The 20,405-nt window shown below is 34.3% G+C and overlaps 1 protein-coding gene across 2 annotated transcripts in view; it reads right to left on the bottom strand.

Annotated features, from left to right (window-relative positions):
• Window positions 1–20,405, bottom strand: part of LOC110380291 (5-hydroxytryptamine receptor 1) — a 137,868-nt gene that overhangs the window by 46,445 nt on the left and 71,018 nt on the right. Inside the window, exon 3 of one of the 2 annotated variants that reach the window (XM_064040051.1) lies at window positions 14,792–14,832. The exons of the other annotated variant lie outside the window; for it this stretch is intronic. The gene's annotated coding sequence lies outside the window, so the exon portion shown is untranslated. The remainder of the gene's footprint in view (window positions 1–14,791; window positions 14,833–20,405) is intronic. 2 annotated transcript variants of the gene reach the window in all.

Genomic DNA, 20,405 nt, shown 5'->3' with positions numbered 1-20,405 from the left:
TATTTCACCGCAAAATATAGGCAGTAACCGAGGTGGAAAGGTCAGGTTTCATTTTGGTAATTAGTGCGTTGTATATTCTGTTACGTTTGGGTAAGGGATGAAGCTAAATATGAATGTATTTACTTGAGTATTTTCAGCAAATACATAAAGCTTGGGCCGTGTGATTCCAAGATATGTTTAAATTCTACGTAATATATGACGTCTGTTATCAACCTCTCATAAACCTCTGTAGGTAGATACGTAAATATGTCCGGATCGCTAATGAAAATTCTGATGAAAAACTGAATAACGGTCTGATTTAAAGGGATGTAAACATGACGGTGAAAAATATACTGTTATTTAAATCTTCGGGAAAGCTCCGTAAAATCCATTCATGTAGCTTAATGGCTAATCATAATACATCCTACGTAGCTACGTCGACAGTTCTGCAAAAATCAATCTTATGTCGACGTAATAAGAGTTAATTATGACTGTTAAATTTGTAACTACATAAGACGATTTGATACTAGTAGTTTCAGCATACCTAATTGTTTACGACTGTCTTTAATAAATGGCTTGTAAACGCGCATACAAATTCAACACTACGCTAAAAGTGCCACGTGGTTATTGTCTGAAAGATTTATATTGTTTACACAAGTAGTTTTTGTTGGGAAGCACTTATTGAGAGTTTTATGTTCGTCGGTAAATGTGGCTATGGGTCGTGGGGATTTTGTGAGGATAGTATGAAATGGGACATCGCAATTTATGGGTCACCTTTTGCCATTTCTATTGATCGTGTCTTTCAGGTTTAGTCACTGCAGTAGAATAATTTTACTTGTCGTTTGGCCAGGGTAAAAGTTGCAACATGGCAGAAGCCGTAAAAGAGTAAGATTTTTATCCTTCTGACCACTCTGAAGCACTAAACATAGAAGTGTGGGATACAATATATTGCCTTTTGTCTTAATATGAAAAAGGTACATAAGATATAACACCCCAATATAACCACTGTACTTTTTACACCTTTAAAATACACACCTAATTTTTCAAAGGTAACATGCTAAGTAACTACGTTAATACACTTTTACCAACTACTAGAAGCAATCATCTCGAACATAAGCGTGCTAAATCGTCAAAAATGCAAGGTGTGCTTACAAATTGTCACTCCAAAAGAATCTTCAAAGCGGACCACTTCACCACAAATGGACACAAAGCATTCGTAATGCGTTCTCCAGTTGAAGCCAGGCCGAGATGAAATTTCCGTCTACCCTCCAACCAGACGTCAGCATGACCCAAATTAATTGTAGTTAGCCGCCTAAAATTTGCATAATTTGCCAAAATACAGTGTATTTCGTGTAGTGTAATTCGCTATGAATTCAACTGTTACCTTATTTGTTTTAGGCGGTGAACGTTTGAGAGTATATTGTTGAAAAACGAAATTTTTATTAAACCAATATTATGCTTTAAGACTTCCCCGCTTTGTTTTCCGAATAGATACGATATAGACTTCACATATGAATGTAGAAAGTACATACATATTCTTTGTTCTAAAAATAAAGATGTAAATTCTAACATTTTCAATATGCAAATCAAACCGTAGGATGCATCTGGTCTGCGGGATTGCTCAAAAGAGTTACATGTAGTACTTTTGTTAGGAGATTAGCTAACTGCGCAGGACATATTATAAATAGTGCACAAGCATTTGCAGACATACAAAGCAATTTCGGCCCGGCTCGGGAATCGAACCTGACACCTCGTGCTCAGCAGCCGCGCTTGCGAGAGCTAGACCAACGGAACAGTACATAGAGGCTCTGGTACATAAAGGGCTTAAGAAGCAACATGATGGGTTTTAGTCAGTAAGAGTCTGACATTCCCTTGCGATACCCACTGCGGGTGGAATCATTTGAAGATTTGCCATAAAAAAAAGGATACATCCGGTACAATACAGCTTCGTTATAAATAAATAAGATTGCTCGTTTAACAACAAGCGTTTTATGTATGTACGCGGTTACTTTCACGAGATTTTATGAACCGATGCATTAGATCGTTTGAAGTGTTTGTGAATTTGTTTGTTTGTTGTACTCACTGTGTTTGAATACGAACGTTTTAGATCGTTTGTTTCGTGTTTTATTTTGTCCTTTTGTGAGGTTGTTTTGTGTCAGTTTTAGGTGTGGATTATTTTGTTCAAAATTAGACAAGAATTCCAGAAAATGTATTATCAAATACTGAAACGGTACTTAGCTATATAAATAAAGCACACTAGAATTTTACAGAAGTTAACCATGGAGTGTAGTGTGAATTTGATGGGTGTAATTAACAGTTATTCCAATTGTAGCCCTTTTTTAGTTTGCAAAAAACAATAATTGGGGACCTTCAAAGTTGGATCAAAACATATTCATATAGCGTTCCTAATCATCTTTTTTTGTTCATCATTAAAAACTTTTTTGATAACGTATTAAGCCATAAATAGACTGTGCGAGTCACGTAACCTTTTTGCGTGAAATATACCATAGTGAAGCATATATTTCATCGTGTACATTAAACCTAATTCAACCTCTTTACACGCTGTTATTTCAGAACATAATTTCTGCATTACGTTTCGTTCCCAAATTGTTATAGAGATATATTGTACAGGTTACAACAGCATAAAATTACCTGAAACGTTCCCGTGTTTAGGGAATTACAGCTTTATGCCTTTGAGTTAAAGTTGAGTTTTAAAGGTTGTAGTATTCGCAAGTTTATGAGAACGTTTCGGTTAGAATTGTTTGGCTTTTCTTTTTAATTTTATGGGGAAATAATCATGTTGTAATGTTTTCTTTTTTTTGTATTAACTAGATACTGAATTTAACAATAGAATTTGATATACCTACTTACTTTTTATTATGTTCAAGAAAATCCCTTAAGTATATTATATACTTCCTTGTCAAGGTTTTTCACACACGAAAAACATAATTATTTACATAATAATTAGAGTTAAGATTATATATCAATCACGCAGATATATTAATATTCCAAACCAAAATACAGGAAGCCGAACGTTTGATTGACGCGAGAGAAACATCAAAGATTTGTCTATGACTTGAAATATTACCAAACGTCAGTTTATACGGAGTTGTTGTTTATACATAATTATAATAATTATAGTTGGTAACGAAATAAACATGTGTGTAAGTTTAAATTACGAGCAACTTCTCGTTAATTGACAAATGAGATGTAAATAACTATGTTAACAATTTTTTCTCCTGAATTTTGTTTATTTTCTAATAAACTGACTAAATTATATTATATTATTATATTATAACCTATAGATTTGAGTGAGAACACCAACTTTTTATACCTACAAAGCAGGTTCAAAAAATAAGTTTTGGGGGGTGTCTCACAATTTTTTTTAGGTTTTCTTAAAAATTGCGGTATAGCTACATAAGTTGGTATATATATATATACCTACGTACTAATTTAAAATTGCACATAACACAAAAACATGCATAGCTAGTTACCCGTAAATAATGTCGACATGTGAGATTTCCTTGAGAAATCCCGCAAAGCTGGCAGCTGCTCACCCGTATTTATCAACCCATCACACCAGGGATCTATTCTCGTGCATCAAATCACTATTTTAAGCTAAAACTCAGTACAAATGGTACTAATAAATACACTTGTAAAACGTGAATCCGGGACAGTCGATCACTTCTTTTATATCTTTCAATTGTTTAGATTTGAAACTTAGAAGATTGTCTTTTGTTTCCGTTCATTTTTTTTAAGGATTTTTTTTAGGTGTCCCAAAAATTATTTGTTATACATAAACTTTGTAGCTGATGCTTTATATCTGGCTATCCCTAAAAAACTTTGAGAGTATTATTATATTTTTGTATTTCTAAAACCACAAAGGGTTGATGCGCTGCACGTCAATGCATTTTTTCAAAATAATTCAGAGCCAATTACAATTACTCGTAAAAACAACAGTTTGTTTACAGTCATGAGCGCCAGCGGATTAAGGACCAATAAATATATACAATTCCTGCTAAAAGTATGTTATCGGGAACGATACAGTTGTCAAAAATGTGAGAATAATACCAAGTAAATGACACAAATAAACCCACATCAATATCTTCTATATATATATAAGAAAGTCGTGTTAGTTACTCCACTTATAACTCAAGAACGGCTGACCCGATTTAGCTGAAAATTGGCAGGGAGGGCCACAGGACAAGGACACAGGAGGAAGTTTTTGTCATTATCCGGCTACGGGAAGCGGGTGAAACCACGGGTGGAAAGCTAGGTCCTGAATAATTCTAAGGTATGTTTTATATTACTTTGAATTATCGATAAAATATTTGGATGAAAAAGTAATATACCCCTGTACCATCCACATATCTAGGCTTTCATATTCAGAATATTAGTGTGGTGTGCTAAATTCAATTGGTCTCTTTTGTTGTCAGGTGAGGTAATGTATGCGCAGGAGTTTGTGATTTTTACTGTACATCACAAAAATAAGTGTGGTCTAATTTATAGATTGTTTTGATATCCGATCGAAAAATAAGTTTTAATTAGATATATTTATGTTAAAAAAAATATAAGGGGGGCTGTGTAAAATCCCTATGCTAAAAGCTGACATTTAAAAAGTAAAAAATACTACGAGGCGACTTTCACGTAAGTACCGCTTTACTATTCACCGTATCCCCGTTCACAACCAATGAACACACAAAGAGACAAACACAGATTAGTCAAACTTATAAAACCCCACTTTTTACGTCAGGGATAAAAAGAAAGACAATCGGCAACATTACCTACTCGACTCCGGCACATAGGTAATATGTGTATTTACTCTGTTACAGCCTCTTTTATCGTCCCACTGCTGGGCACAGGCCTTCTCTCACACCGAGAAGGATTGAGCATTAATCACCACGACGCTTGCATAATGAATTGCAGATTGGTGATTTCTTGCACCCTTTTATCAGCCATTGGTGTCTAAGATATACTTAGAAAGTACATACAAACTTAGAAAATTTATATATTTACTCGATAACAATATTTAATTATCAATTCCTCTGACATGTCATTTCGAACAGTCAGATGTTCATCTGTTATTTGTACTGATACAAGATTAATTACAACAACTGATCTAAAACTATTAATCCAACACCGCAGGCCTTTTGAACTGAAACATATTAGTTGTACATTAATTGTAACGTTTCGTTTAGTTCACGTCAGAACGGTAAGTGAACTTGAGACTTTCTTAATTGATAAATTGTAGTTTTTAACTGTGATTAATAAAGTTGTGTTGTTTTGTTTTCAACTTTTTTTTGTTTGCAAGTTAAAGGGTTAAATAAAGAATAATGATGTGCATCTGCCATCGGTTTGACTGGCGTCCCGTGGGGATTATCTTCTTCGAGTAACTAGATAAAAGTAGCCAATAGTGTTGTATGTCAAGAAAGTTGTCTTCAAATTAGACCAACAAGACAAACAAATTCTTTAGTTTTTTTTAGTTTAAATTCTTCTACAATATGCATTTGATACATAGTAGTTATAGATTACATATATTTTTTCAACTTCACATAAGTTAACCATCATTCCGAAATTCCGAAACAAAAAACTAAAAATGATTCTTACTAATATTCTTTAATAGGTAAGACAATATTCTAATGGCCCTATTCTTTGTCACGAAAATGACAAGGCCAATCTATTAATAACAACGTTAAATGTCAAGTTTTTATGAATGAGGCTCTTGAGCCCTTAGCGAAGCAATAAAGTAGAAAAATATCTATAGGAGTATAAACAGGATTTTTTTTTTTGTTTGTTCCCTAAAGACTCCGAAACTACTGAAAAGATTCGAAAATTCCTTTCACATGTCACAAACGTTAAATTTTATCTCAGTAAGGGCAGTACTTTCTACGGGAGCTAGATGAAACCCCGGGAAAATGGCTAGTCGTAAATAAATTCGTACTTATGTAAAAACCGAAATACCAATCAATATTTCAACAGATAACAACAGATCTTTTGAATGCCAAATCTATTTACTTTTACGCAAATTCTGTTTTGTAAAAATCACTTACAATGTTACGTATTCGATCAAAAAGAAATAATATCAAACAGTCTGGATTTACGGCTGGGAATCCGGTGTTGAAATAAATTGTTAAAATAAACATAGCTTCATTCTTGTAGGTGTAAATACGTACATACATGAATTCAATGGGGGTGTGTTAAATTTATTATACGTAAGTCGTACTTTTAAATTTTTTCGAATGAAGAAAACGTTATCTTGTGACAACTAATGATATATAAGTACATTTAAGCGAATGCTCATTTTATCGCCTTATTCAATCACTCTGCCTGGCCTTTTCCCACCTAGAGGTACATAATATTGGGATCGGCTTCCAGAGTAACCGCTGCAGCTGACAACAACATGTGTCTATCTGACGACGACTGTCTACGAAACACAGAAGAACTCGACAGGACAAAATGGTTGCCCATCCACGGGCCGACCGCGCCAAGCAAAGCTTAACCTAAGCATCCGACCTGCGTGGCTGTTACTTATCCAAAAACTTTTCCACGTATACTCCTACATCCCTGATTTAAAAAAGGTGCAAAGAAAATACAGCACAATTTCACATTCATTCAATTGGATAAATATAAATTGAATTTCAATTTAATAAATTAACGTTCGCAGCAAATAAATTAAACTGATCCTGCAACTTGTATTTTCATTTAAAAATCTTGCTTGTGGAATGGAAACGAATATATTTTACTTTATTGTGAATATAAATGGTGTATGAAGCTGAATCGGCGAACGCAATCAATTAATTAGATAAAACAGGTTAGCTTTTATTCTGAAGAGATATGTTCTGATTGGAATTAGATTCCAATATATATCGTTGTAATGTTATGATGTATTTTTAGTTCAGTTTTTGTCCCGATTGTCGCTTATTTATTTCTTTTACTGCTTACCTATACGACCGTGACAACCGTGTTGCCGTGCGAAAAAAGCGAGCGGAAAAACCCATAGTGTGAAAGATCTCATATTTCCTAAACAAAACAGTAACATAATTAGTTCCAATTACCTCCATAGACTCGTTTTCAGCGACAAAATAAACGTCATTTTTCTTAAAACAACTAGTTACTTAGAAACTAAAAGTATAACATAAGACATAACCAACAAAACAGTCAGTTTATTTGACAAAGTAACATTCAATTCCAAAACCCTGGTCTTTGTTATTTCCTATACAATATTTTGTTCATTTCTCCCGCACCTACTCAGTACAAATAAAGAAACGTTGCAGTCGGAGGCAAACTGTTAGACTGATCGTCGTTTGTTGAATGAAACTCGCTCAGTGGCAGTTTTCCTAGTAAAGAAAACGTATTGGAAAATAATATTGAATGTACCAACGTGCAGAATAAATTTTATATTATTTTTATGCATTTTTCTCGATATAAATCTTCATTTTCTTGAGAAAACTGTAATCTTTATTTTATAATACCATCGACTTATTAAGTGTGGGTGAGCGTAGTTCTAAAAAAGGGAAAAGGTCGTTGACTTACAATAGGATAGTTGTAGGTACATAATCTAATAGGGTCTTCACCCTTTAGAGCCAAAGCTTGCCGAGGCTACAGAATTGTCCGAAAAAGTTACCACGGTCCTGTATTGCGATTCTATAAAATTCGATCAACAACTCGCATTTCACTTCGATTCGTAATGTCATTTCATACTTTAGGGGAGGTAGGGGAGGGATGGGCACTTTTACACATTTATTGCATAAAAATTCAGATTTTACAGATAATCAACTTTTATTGCCATTTCTTATGTTTGGCTAGATAAAATCAAAGAGCTATCCTAAAATTAAAATTACAACGAGATATTTAAACGGTTTCAATAAAACCGTCGACACGTCAAAATTTTGTTTAGTCTGACATGCTTTAGTTGGTACTTACGTAGTGTTTAAAGTTACTTTTTGCTTTTTATAGGGTTTATCGTTTATAACATTTTGTCATAATAATTGCGTACTTTTTTGGGTCGGGGGTTTTTTTAAATTTATAATTTTATTTTATTTCATGGTTTTTTATAGGAGCTCCTTAATTTTTCCTTCTTTTTATGATGGGTTCGCTATATGCGATCTCAGCCAAAGGAAGCTGTTTAACAATCCTCATGACAAACTGGCTCTGGGAGAATTGCACAGATTGAGAAACAATAAAGATGGACCTTTGTTGATCCAGGGTTATATATCATTCTAGGGTTTCATCCGCCACATCCCATTTCCAGCATTAGGTTCTCGTCAATTAGAAACATGAAGAAAACTAGTCAAGACAAATTAAACGAGCCCAAACTCGATGGGTTTACTAAAAGGCAGTTCAGGATTACGTCTCCTATCTTCGTGTCCTAACAGCAGACCAGCTCAGTGGTTCCAGAAGACATTAGTATTTCAAATTTTAGATCCCACATATGCTTGCAAGTAAACTGAGCGTGTAACATTCCTATCACACCTAACAAACGAGCTGATGACCCTGAAGACCTGAACCGATTTCCACCAAACATAGCTAAGAACACTCCCAAATGACATTCCTTTTAAACAAAAAAAAACCGCATTACAATCGGATCATCCGTTTGGGAGCTACGATGCCACATACACACACACACACACAGACACGTCAAACTTATAACACCCCGTCGTTTTGCGTCGGGGTTAAAAGAATGGTTTGCGACGGGAAATTCTTAAAGATTTAATATAACGAGCAATACAAGAGGTATCAAAAGGTTAAAAAATAAAATTAACAGCTGATAAATATGGAGTCCCTAGATCAAGTTGGCAACGGTACCTGAAACAAGATTCTATAAAGGATTTTTAGCGCAGATTTATAACCTCACAAATTTTCACTGAAGAAGAAGAATAAAAATTTACAAATTATACATTACATGGTATGTCCAAGCCTCCCTACCATAGGGAGCATTGGACACTTTTGACTTAGTTTATAAAAAAAAATCGGTAAAAAAACTTAACTAAAACGGTTTTATCTTATGTGCACTGAAAACTAGAAAATAAAAAATAGTTACTTACCTGTCAACCTACGGTGGTCCCGGTCATATTAGACTAAAATAAAAACGTGGGGCCCATAAACTATTGCTGTAGTACCTCTTCTAGAGGTATAAATAGGTGTGGATTGCATCGACTTACTTTTAGGAGTGTTTGTTCTTGACAACTCACAGAAATGACAGATAGTCTATGGATGAACACCGTTACCAGTCGGTAACGTAAACTACCCAATAAAAAAAAAACTATGATCAAATCAGAATAAAAGGACCCCCCTTTTATTCTGATTTCATCATGTCTCCCAACTGCCCATCTGTCCCCTACCTCCCCTATAGATAGACAGATTTTGGCAGATCTGTCAAAATCTCGACTTTAATTTAGTTCAACTTGTCAACACGCTCGATAGTGAAGCGCTAGTGTAGTTTGACAATGTCAATCACGAAACTTTAAGGTAGAATTCCGTGGGTCGCGATTGTCGCAGCCGCGCGCGACAAAAGTCAACCTATGAAAATGTATGGCACCGCTGCCGAGGGCCGCGACAGTCGCGCGCGGACGACGAATTTCGTGAGCCGCTCGCGGCCGTACGCTTCTCAACATGGTCTAGCGCTTAATAACATCTATAGAATTTTAGTAAAACCAGAATTAAATTGTTGACAATGCCGCGAGCAGCTTACGAAATTCGTCGGCCGCGCGCGACTGTCACGGGCCTCGGCAACGGTGCCATACATTTTCATAGGTTGACTATTGTCGCATCCACGGAATTCTACCTTTAGATCGAAGTCGAAGTGAGAGTGATGTCGAAGTGAGTTGTGATATTTTATAGAATCGACATGCTGGTACACAAAGGAAGCAAAGGTGGTTTTTAGTTAATAAAGCTCTGACAGTAGCTTTATTTTCGTGATTTTCCACAAAGATAAAGGTTCTCTAACAGTAGATATAATAATTATGTACTGGTACTTTGTACACAGCTTTATGCAGAACAAACATTTGAACATAATATTTGAGTTTGTACAAGTTGTGTCAGTGTAAACTACAGTTGCGCAAAGGTTAATATTTGTTGTTTGAAAGCTCATACTGATTACATCTTAGAATACACATGTGTCTATGTATTATATAAGTAAACCTACTATGAACTTTTTTATCTTTTGATGTACATACCATATACGTGTTTGCTTAAAGTCCATGTATAAAATATTGCACTATCTAATCTCTTGCTTCTTAGAACAAAAATAATGATATACTTATTACTCTCAATTTCTCAAAGCATTATCTCATTAGCACCCATATCTCGTAAAAATGACTCCACGCGCCCGGAAAAAAGGAACATAAAATATGATCTTCTTCTGTAAATGTGCTATTAATCACATTAGTCCAGCTAGTTCTTGAAATTAAGCGTGTTCAAACGAAAAAAACTCTTCAGCTTTAAAATAAATATTTGTATAGGTATATAATTTACCTAATCCTCTAAAAAAACTTCCCAATAAGTAGTAAAGCATGAAAAACGCCCATAACCCTTGTTAAAAATAATAAATCATTATAATATTCCGTAGCTACTCCATAAATAGGGTGAAAAGTATAAAGTAATCGCACTATAATGGCTGCTTAAAGCGTGGCGCAAACATCGGAATAATGAAGCAAAGAGGAGCAAAGATTTACGCGTAGGTCTGATAAAGAAGAATATCTTGAGTATTTGTTTACAATGTTTAAGTGGAATCATTATTTTTAAGAAGTGCCAAGTCATAATATAGAAGGGCAGAGGAATGATAAATTAGAGTTACTTTTACTTTATTTTCAGGAATATTGCAATAGAGCTACTTTCAATCTAGAGCTAAAGGAACATAGGTGTATTTAGCACTATTCGCACGAAAACCAGATCCTACGTAACTTTGTTTTATCTAGAAAATTACAAAAAATAATCAGCTGACACAATGCCAGAAATATGCAAATAGACTACCATCTAATAAACCCAATAATTCAGCTCTCATTCAGAAACCAATGAAAACAAAACGTTATTAATAATATTCAGAGCCGTCTAAACAAGTATGCAGCTAAAAATAACAAACATTTCGGCTTGTATAGACAGACAAACAGACAGTTTTAAAAATTTACTCGAGTTCTCCCACTAACGTCACTGGAATATGGAGTCGACAGAGACCAAACATCGGACGATCGATTGATGGAGAAAATAGGGTTTTACATTCGGTCTATAGGTATTAAAATGTCAGGTAACTTGTGAAGCAGATTCTGTACGAAAGTATCTGATTGTAATTTCTGTGGTAGTGTTAGGACACAATTATCTGCTACCAGCTTCAACCAGCGCTTTCATACACGTCCCGTAAGAAGTCATTCCCGCACCTAGTTAGGAAGTAGCCTACAGCTTTTTTTGGAAGCTAACTTACAATTTAATATATTTTCAAAGTTACCTAGTGGTTTCTGAGATTACCGCGTTCAAGAAAACAATCAAACTTTTCGGTTTTAAGTATAATATGAATTTTAATATTCGTAGTGTTTGGATATTTTAATAATGAGTTTTACATGCAAAGCTTTCTAAATGTTTTTCTTTTGCGCAATATGTAAAGGTAGTTGAGACACAGTTTTAAACATTAGTACGCTTTTATACAGCTTCAACACAGAAACGTAGGTATTTGAAAAATAGCACTCTGTGTAAAATCTAATCATGTGCCAACGCAACGCACAAACCACTAATGAAATTTCAATTTGCGGTCTGTGATCTATTTTGCTCTGCTTTTCTCTCTGCATTGTAGGTACGCAAAAATAGTCTAGTAAAAGAAACAATTAGTAATATAGGTATAGTGTGATTCATTAATCTGTCATCACGAGTTTTTGCTTTTAAAAATGATTTGGCTTAGTCACGTCTTTCAAGATTTTTTCAGTCTGTGCCAGTTGTCTTATGAATTCTGACAGATGTTTGGTCAGAAACATGAAAGTATGAGTACTAGGCTAATTTTGGAATATTGATAGTACTCCGGAGTTGGGTTGTCATACTGACTGTCACTGGGAGACTATGATATGTGTGGAAATAAAGTATAAGAAGGTCGATGAGTAAACTGCTAGCGTGGAAATACTAGAGTCACACACCTAAGCGCTCTTTTTTTCAAATTGAAGCTGTGGCTTTTTATAAATATAATGCGGGAAAAATTGAGCGAAAAATCCACTGGTGTGAGAGCCCGTTAAGTACCTATATACCGAATAAGGAATTACAGTTGACATGGTTGCACCTTTAATCAGTCTAATAGGTAGTAAACGTTTAAATCTAAGATTGAAGCTATCCCATCTGACTTTCAATCCAGCACATATGTTTACGAGATACTCCCAGCTCAAAGTAAAACCCCTTTTCGTGTAGTGTCAAGTCACCTATACCAAAAGATTTACGAGCATCGAATAGCAAAGCGTAGAACATTACCGAGCTTCGATCTCTATAGAATTTATACGTGACAGGATTCCGGGGACATATAACGTACGAATTTAATTAAATTTTATTTATTACCTACGTAGATGGCTGAACATATTGCCATGACGAGTTTCACCCTCCGTGTTTCGGGACGTAATATAGGTGGGTCCTGCTGTCATTATGACATCTTTGGCAGTTGTTAAGGTCAGTCGAAACCCAGAGTCTGACAACCAAGCGATATTGGGTTACACAGGTAACTGGGTTGAGGAGGTCAGGTAAGTTGCTTCATGTAAAACACTGGTTCTCAGCTGCTCAGTTATACTGGAAGCTGGGCATATGAAGATTCTGAGATTTTGTGGTATTGGATCACGCGTGATACTTTTAGCGAATTCCGGAAAGTATGACATTAAAATAAATGTTTTTTCTTTAGTGACTTCAATGTTTTCATTGGCTACGAGATCGGAAATCGAAAAAATAGGAATGCGTTGGTCATGAATGCATTCGTTGAAAAGTCCGTCAAGTATTTAAAAATATCATGTCAGGCGAGCAATATAAATATCTGATCACTATTTACGATGTTCAGTTGTCAAATCACCGATTTGACGAATGGGCGACTAGTTCACAGCTGGTTACAGTTTGGTTCTCATTATAGTTAAATGGCTCACCCTTAGAGTAAATACAAACTTTCGAATTAATATCCAAAAATAAGTTATCAAACCAAGTTTGTCGGAAGGTCAATATTTTCCCCCCAACCCAACACAACAAGAAGGACAGCCTTCAAACCTAAGTTAAAAGTTCCGATTGTATTAAAAAATCGATTCAAAAATAAAACTAGATTTATTTTCCTTTCAAACAAAACAAACAACTTCAGTGTGAATTTATTATAGCATTGACCTTCCCCAACCATTAGTTCAGCTTCATGTCAGACATCAAAAACAAAATGAATCGATTGTATGCAATGCATTTTTGATGCGATAACTTTGTAAGGCGTCACTTTCCCTTGTCTATCAAGGACAAATCGATACATCGTTTAGTACATAATCGATATTGTCTCGACCTTATTATTGTACTTTCACAATGTTAAGGTTCAGTTTGTCATCGGATATTCCCTTGAAAACTTTGTCATCCATGGACATAATTTTGTTTGACACGGTTTTCAGTTTCTGTATAGGAATTTTTCATGCGGAATTTGTTAATTATAAAAGTATGTAATGCAAATTGATATAAAATTAGGGATATGCTGTAATTTATGAATTTCCGCTCATAACCTTATTGTTTTTTTTTTGCCAACTAATATCACATGATTATATTACTTTGGATTCATAAAGAAGATAATTATATTATACATTTTCACCATATAAAACTTCAGTTCTACGTTCCACTCAATATTCAGCTCAAGTCATAATGAAATGAGAGTCTGAAATAAACTCACAAATATTAAAACATCCAGATTTCAGTCCGCTTTCTGAGCAAGGTCGCGCTATATTTGGAATATTACCTATACATATACAATTGTACTTGTAGGCCTTTTTAATGAAATGTGGAGGAAACCACGAAAAGTAATTCATGTGGAATGAACCACCATGTTCGTGGCCAAACGACTAATAGTTGAATGCAGGTTACAGACAAATATTGGAACCATATTGGCACCAATATACCAATTTTTCTTTTAGTACGTTGCAGTTTCGTTTGCACATCGACAGTCTATAAAAATAACGTTCGTTATCAAATATTTGAGGTGGCACAAATATTTTTTCCTTTGTTTTTGAATTTTACTAGAAAGCTCAAGTTGCCTGATTTATTTAATTTTGTTCAGTTTACTGTGGCTTTAAGTATGATTGACTGAAGTATGTGATCGATTACCTAAGCACATAGAATAGACTATTGTTTAAAAACATTTTATTATGTGCGTACTTTAAACCAATGGACTTAATATTACCACATTTTATCAGCATTTAACCCATCTTAACTTAAAACATTGATTAAACAAGTTACAACGCAAAACCTTCATCCGAACAGATAAACATCTTGTTCACAAAATCAAAACTTGGCTACATTTCAGACAAGCTTATCATCTTAATTGGTATTCGAAACTTGTCTTCGCCAAGTCAACTAACTTTAGATCTAGGTTCGAAACTTGGAGATCTAAGGTGGAATTCATTATGTCGACATGTCGTGGGTCGTTGGGCTGAAGCTGTGATATAACTATTTTATTGCTTGGATATGTTCTACCTGGCTTTGTATTTAGGACTTAACATAATTTTGTAGGCTTTTGATTAAGGTATGGAGTCCGTGGAACTTGATAAATGACTGAAATCTCAATTTACGTTAGTAGTTATAAGTTGTGTGTATGTATGTTTGACGGTAAAAGTTGTTGACTTACCTAATTTATTTTTGTGTTGATATGGAAGCCGATTCTGTTACCTGGAAAAAGAAAGAAGATATGGTTATAAAAATATCAAGACATTTTGAAATTGTTTTCAAACTTTTTACACATGAATAAATAATGGTTGAGCAAAAAGTGTGTAGGTATAGTGAAAATACTGTTCAATAAATACAATTTAATTATTATTTCATACGTGAAATGAGTAAAATTCAACGAGTTTTTGGAATCTCGAAACTCCCAATAAAAATTAACCAAAGGTGTAATTTTGTGAAATTTTTATTATTGGAATAAATTCGAAGCTTCAGAATCATTGTCGCGTTGAAATATATTAAATTGGCACTTCCACCGACGTGACCTATTGATAAAATCCATTGAACTATTAAATGAGGTTTATTGGCATCCAATTCGCCTGTGAGAGCATTTTAATATTCATAAATAAAAATTATTGACTTTGTAACGATCATGATGTCAGATATTTTTCACCCGTTTATTTCTTTTAAATATTTTATCCAAAAACTACTTAATAAGTATCATAAGTTTACATAAACTTAATTAGCTGATTAAGCCAAAAAGTATATGAACATACCTATTTTTAATATAATCTACTTCCTTGTTATAAAACCCCAATACAAAATTGCGTAATTTCTTACTCAAAGTTGAGGAAGAATTTCACGAATGACTGAATTACAAGTCAATTACAACGAGCTTGTTTACAAATAAATTCCTTTTTAGAACGTTTGATGTATTCATTTCAGCAGTCTTAAAATAATCCTTGAAACCGCAATTTTACATGCTACCATACCTAACGGTGTTGGGGTCAGCTTTCAGTCTTAACTGGATGCAGCTGAGTGTTTTACATAAAGCGATTACATTTGTACTCAGTTATCCGGGCAGCCCGACCAGTGGGTAAGACTGGTTGTCAGACTTTCTATCTTCTGACTATCCGTAACGACTGCCAAAGATGTCCTTATTTCGACCTTGCCATCTGGTCTAGAAATGGCATTAATTTTTTATATCTTTTACATAAAACAGGTGATGAAATAGCGTATAATTAGTATCTTGGGTCAGCCGATACTGTTACTAAATGTTTCTCACGTGCAATCTTCTTATCAAATGGTTATCTCATACTTCTTAGTGCAATCCCATTTTGTGGCGACAAACACGAAATCGCACATTCGAATCGTATAAATCGAATCGAATAAGTTTTGATGGATTATTGGATTTGTTCCCATATATACATTAGATAGGTACGATACGAGAAGACAGATTGTTTCAAAATGAAACAATGAAATTAAAAGACAAAATGTTTCAAATTATTTCGATGCAAACTTATTAACAGATATCAATAGGCTCTCTGTTGTTTAGCTTACTTGAGTTATCATGCAAGTGAAGTCAAACTATCCATGGTAACCAAATCAATAGATAGATCGTTTATTGAATTCCGCAGTAGACAAACCGTTCCGTCACGGTACAGTGGGAACGCGTTCTGACACTAACCCACCCCACGTGAGAGGTCGCACTGATAACCACCGCCATATATTTATTTAGTAATTTGTTACATAATTATCTTTATCTGGGTTTTGTGTGGTCTTGAACATATTAACTGTTGAGTCTGTATTTATTCAAGCCTGGAGATTACTACTCACTAATTTTACAAACGCGAAAATAACTCTGACTGTCCATCTGTTACGCTTACACACCTTTATATTTTGTATGTAAAGCCTATTATACACAAAGCTGGTTCCTAACATTTTTCATCTTCATCATTCAGTTCAACTTGACTTCATCAATTTATATACGAGATCATGCCTGAGCTCTCTAAAACCCTTTACTGTCTCTTATTAAACAAATACTAATGATTGACAACTTATCGATACTTTAGTTTTAACAGGGAACAAAAATCACCTACCTATGCTAAACAATACACATACATCTTGTCACAAATAAACGACGAAGATACTCACACAACATCACGACAACCACTTGTGAGCTTCCCTTAACAAACAATTCGGATTGTATCCATTCGGGTATCGCATCCCTCTTAACGTTCTCACCCTTGCCTACATCCCTCTCGACGGTAGGTCTACAAGAGACTATTGAATACTCGACGTACCTCGAACAATCAAGGTTTGCATCAGTATTTGTAAATGGATTATCTTGTAGGGTTCATGTAACAGTTTTATCCTGTATGTCAAATGTATCGTATATAGAGGTAGTTAGGATTGGTGCTGCTTATGATTTTGTATTTTAAAAATCTTTCTCACAATATTAATAGATATTCCTCTTTTTGTAGAAGTCGGGTATAACAACACTAGCGAAGTTTACCGGGTGACAACACTCGATTTACAAGCGGTGTCGCACGTATACGAGCGAAACCAAACAATTGACTACTATTGATACAAAAGACGACGCACCGTTTAAAAACCGATCGTCATTTTTTTATCACTCGGTTTTTCTCCGCGCGACATAAACCGTGAAAGAGCTGTCAAGCAAGCACAATTTATATGTATTCTATAAAACATTATTATCATTATTCTGGAATTGCTATTAAATTCATTTCAAAGAACAAATCTTTGGTTCTCCAGTGAACAAGAGTTTATATGTAACATGATGTTTAATACTAATTCTACATCAGTCTGGTTGAAACACCACAAAACAATTTAATTCTCAAAATAGTACTAAGAACGATTACTAAATTCTATAACCGTGTTCATCGTTCCAGCCAGGTGGATATCTAATATATTATTAATTTAATAAATTAATCTGAGAGAAATGTTCTGGCAAGTATACATCAAAATCGTAATTATAATTAATCATGAATGATTTATTGACTCCTACGTTGAAATTTAATTTATATATAGGCGTTTAATCGGAGGATATATTATGTATTTCTGGTTTTAGTTTTATCATTGTAATGAGATATTAAGACACACGCTAATATTTGCTAAAAGTGATTTACCGCAAAATTAATTTTAATCTAAAATATTGTGTAGGTATCGTATTATCAAAAATGAAAACCAGACATAGCTAATCTGATTCTGATTTGTTTTATATAATAATCATTGTATTTAGATAAAGAAATCAATCAATCACAGTAAGTACTATGTAATTTTGGAATCAATAAAATTATTATGTAAGCAAATAAATAGGAATGTAAGCGTGATGTGATAGGAACCGGTTGCTAATGTAAGGTATGCACGTTTTTGTGACATTTTTTCTAATGAAAAAGGCTAATTTTTTATATGAAAAATTACTCAGGGAATTTTGTAAAGGTTTTCGTCGGGAAAGTACCTCATACTGGTTTTGGTTGCCAAGCAAATAGCGGGTTTTTCATTGTATATTATGTCAAACCTTACCGAATGTAATAATATTAGTTGTCAAAAAATGCACATTGCGTCGTCGTGTTGACAAAATAGATAGTAACTTTAAGACGTCTCTGCCGAATTTGTTTAAACATGTCTAAAGAGTACCACTTTTACCGGTACACCAGTTTTCATCTTAAAACCTCATCCAAAACCATTTAACAGCTACGAAGCCACAGATATGTATACTCGTACAAGCAGACACAACGGCAAACTTAAAACCCCTCTTTTTGTTTTTGGATTAAAAATTACATTTAATTACTTTATGTTAATTATAGTACAAATATAAACGCTAGAGGGTTTGTCATCATGTATTTAAAGATACCGCTAAGGTATTACAAATTCATATTCTAATTACCGGTCTGCTTGCCAAGCTACATGGGCGTGTAATACGGATTTGGTAAAAAGGGGCCAAGTGCGAGTCGTATTCCAGTGTTATTAATTTTCCATTTTTAGTCACTATTCGTCGTATCATAAAAACTTTAAACGTCTGTTGAACACTTGTCTAAGAAAATGACAGATTAAGTTTTAATGACATATTAGTTAATTACGTTGAAATAAGGTCCGTTTTGCAGCCATACTTTTTTTAGACAAGTGTTCAACAGATGTTTAAATTTTTGTAGTAAGACTGTAAACATCGAAATATAACATTTTTAAAAGTAAGACGCAATAGCAAGATCTTTATCAATGCTTAATCAGAGCGATTTTACCACCAAGTTTTTTTTTCAACAATCTGTCATTCACGTTAAAACAAGCTTTTAAAATTGGAATCAACTGATTGACAATTCACTCAGTTTTAAATCCGTTTCCGATAGCATCACAGTTAATATTGTATGCCTTACGTCATTTGCCTACGCGCACACTACCTATAGACTTTTCAGTCGGCCGACTGTTGTTGGAAAACATTTTTTTTTTAAATCGTAAATTCAATTAAAGTTTCTAGTCGGTGTGATACCCAAAAATACCTGGTCGTTGTTGCGTTTACTTCCATTCATCATCATACTGATTATCGAACCAACTATCGGCCGACTAAAAGTTTGTAGTTTGCGCGTACTCTTGATGAGACATAAATACCGATATGATCGACCTTGTCTATTGGTTTTCTAGTCTTACATTATTTAGCTGTGCGATCATCGAGTTATATCGATAAGGCATTAAGCTTATCGAGAAGTCAAATTTTCTAATCGATATGTCAAAATTTGGCCGTTCTAATGGATAAATGTTGGAATTAACAGACGTTGTTTATGAAATGTTCTGTTTTGGTTGCCGCATTAAGCGTAGGTAAAAATAATCATGAATTATTAGTGTTTTCAATTTGTACCTAATACATTTCTGGCATAGTTTCAGCAGCCTCTGAAATGATGCTCATGCAAAAACTGTAGGCTTCAAAATAAAAATAGCAAAAATAAAACTTAATTTCACAAGAACTAGATGAATCCATACATTTTAATGTCAAATCATTTCAGCAAAAAACCTATCGAGATAATGTATTTTTTTCTTCTTTTAACATGACAATAAAGAAAAACAGACCTCAGGCGAAAAATCTGCCAATGCCAACTAAGGTTAACCAGTAAATCAATAATCTTTCCTACCGCGACATTTTCCTACCGAATTGTTCAGAGCTCCTGAATTAAGTAATCGTAAATCTTTCCCTTCAATTGACTTTATCGAATCTCTCGATACGCTCTCAGTACATTTTTAGGGTTCCGTATCCAAAGGATAAAACGGGACCCTATTGTTTTCGCTCCTCTCACCGTCCGTCACCAGGCTGTATCTCATGAACCGTGACAGTAAAAGAGCTGAAATTTTCACAGATGATGTATTTTTGTTGCCACTTTAACAACAAATACTGAAAACTAGTATTAAATAAATATTTTGGGGGGCTCCCATACAACAAACGTGATTTTTTTGTTCGTTTTATAAATAATGGTACGGAACCCTCTGCGCGAGTCCGACTCGTACTTGGCCGGTTTTTCTATTTTCATTTCATTCCCCTGCTGATTGATTCAAACACATATTTAACTTGATGAAGTAAAACTTTCCAAAGATTTCCTCCGTGTTAATTTAAACTAATTAAGATGTAATTAATTCATGGGTGCTTGATTGAAATGGGGATGAAAAAAGTCTTCGTCGAAAGTTGTTTCAATTGTGGAGGAGATAATATGAGAATTTTGAGTTGAGTAAGATGTTAGGAGGCACATAATGTCTATTTTAGTATTACGTATATATGGTATTATTTATCTTGTTTT

Source organism: Helicoverpa armigera, chromosome 21 (assembly GCF_030705265.1).
Source record: "Helicoverpa armigera isolate CAAS_96S chromosome 21, ASM3070526v1, whole genome shotgun sequence".
In the NCBI taxonomy this organism is placed as follows: domain Eukaryota; kingdom Metazoa; phylum Arthropoda; class Insecta; order Lepidoptera; family Noctuidae; genus Helicoverpa; species Helicoverpa armigera.
The sequence above is the reverse complement of the archived record's forward strand: the minus strand, read 5'-3'. Positions and strand labels throughout refer to the sequence as shown.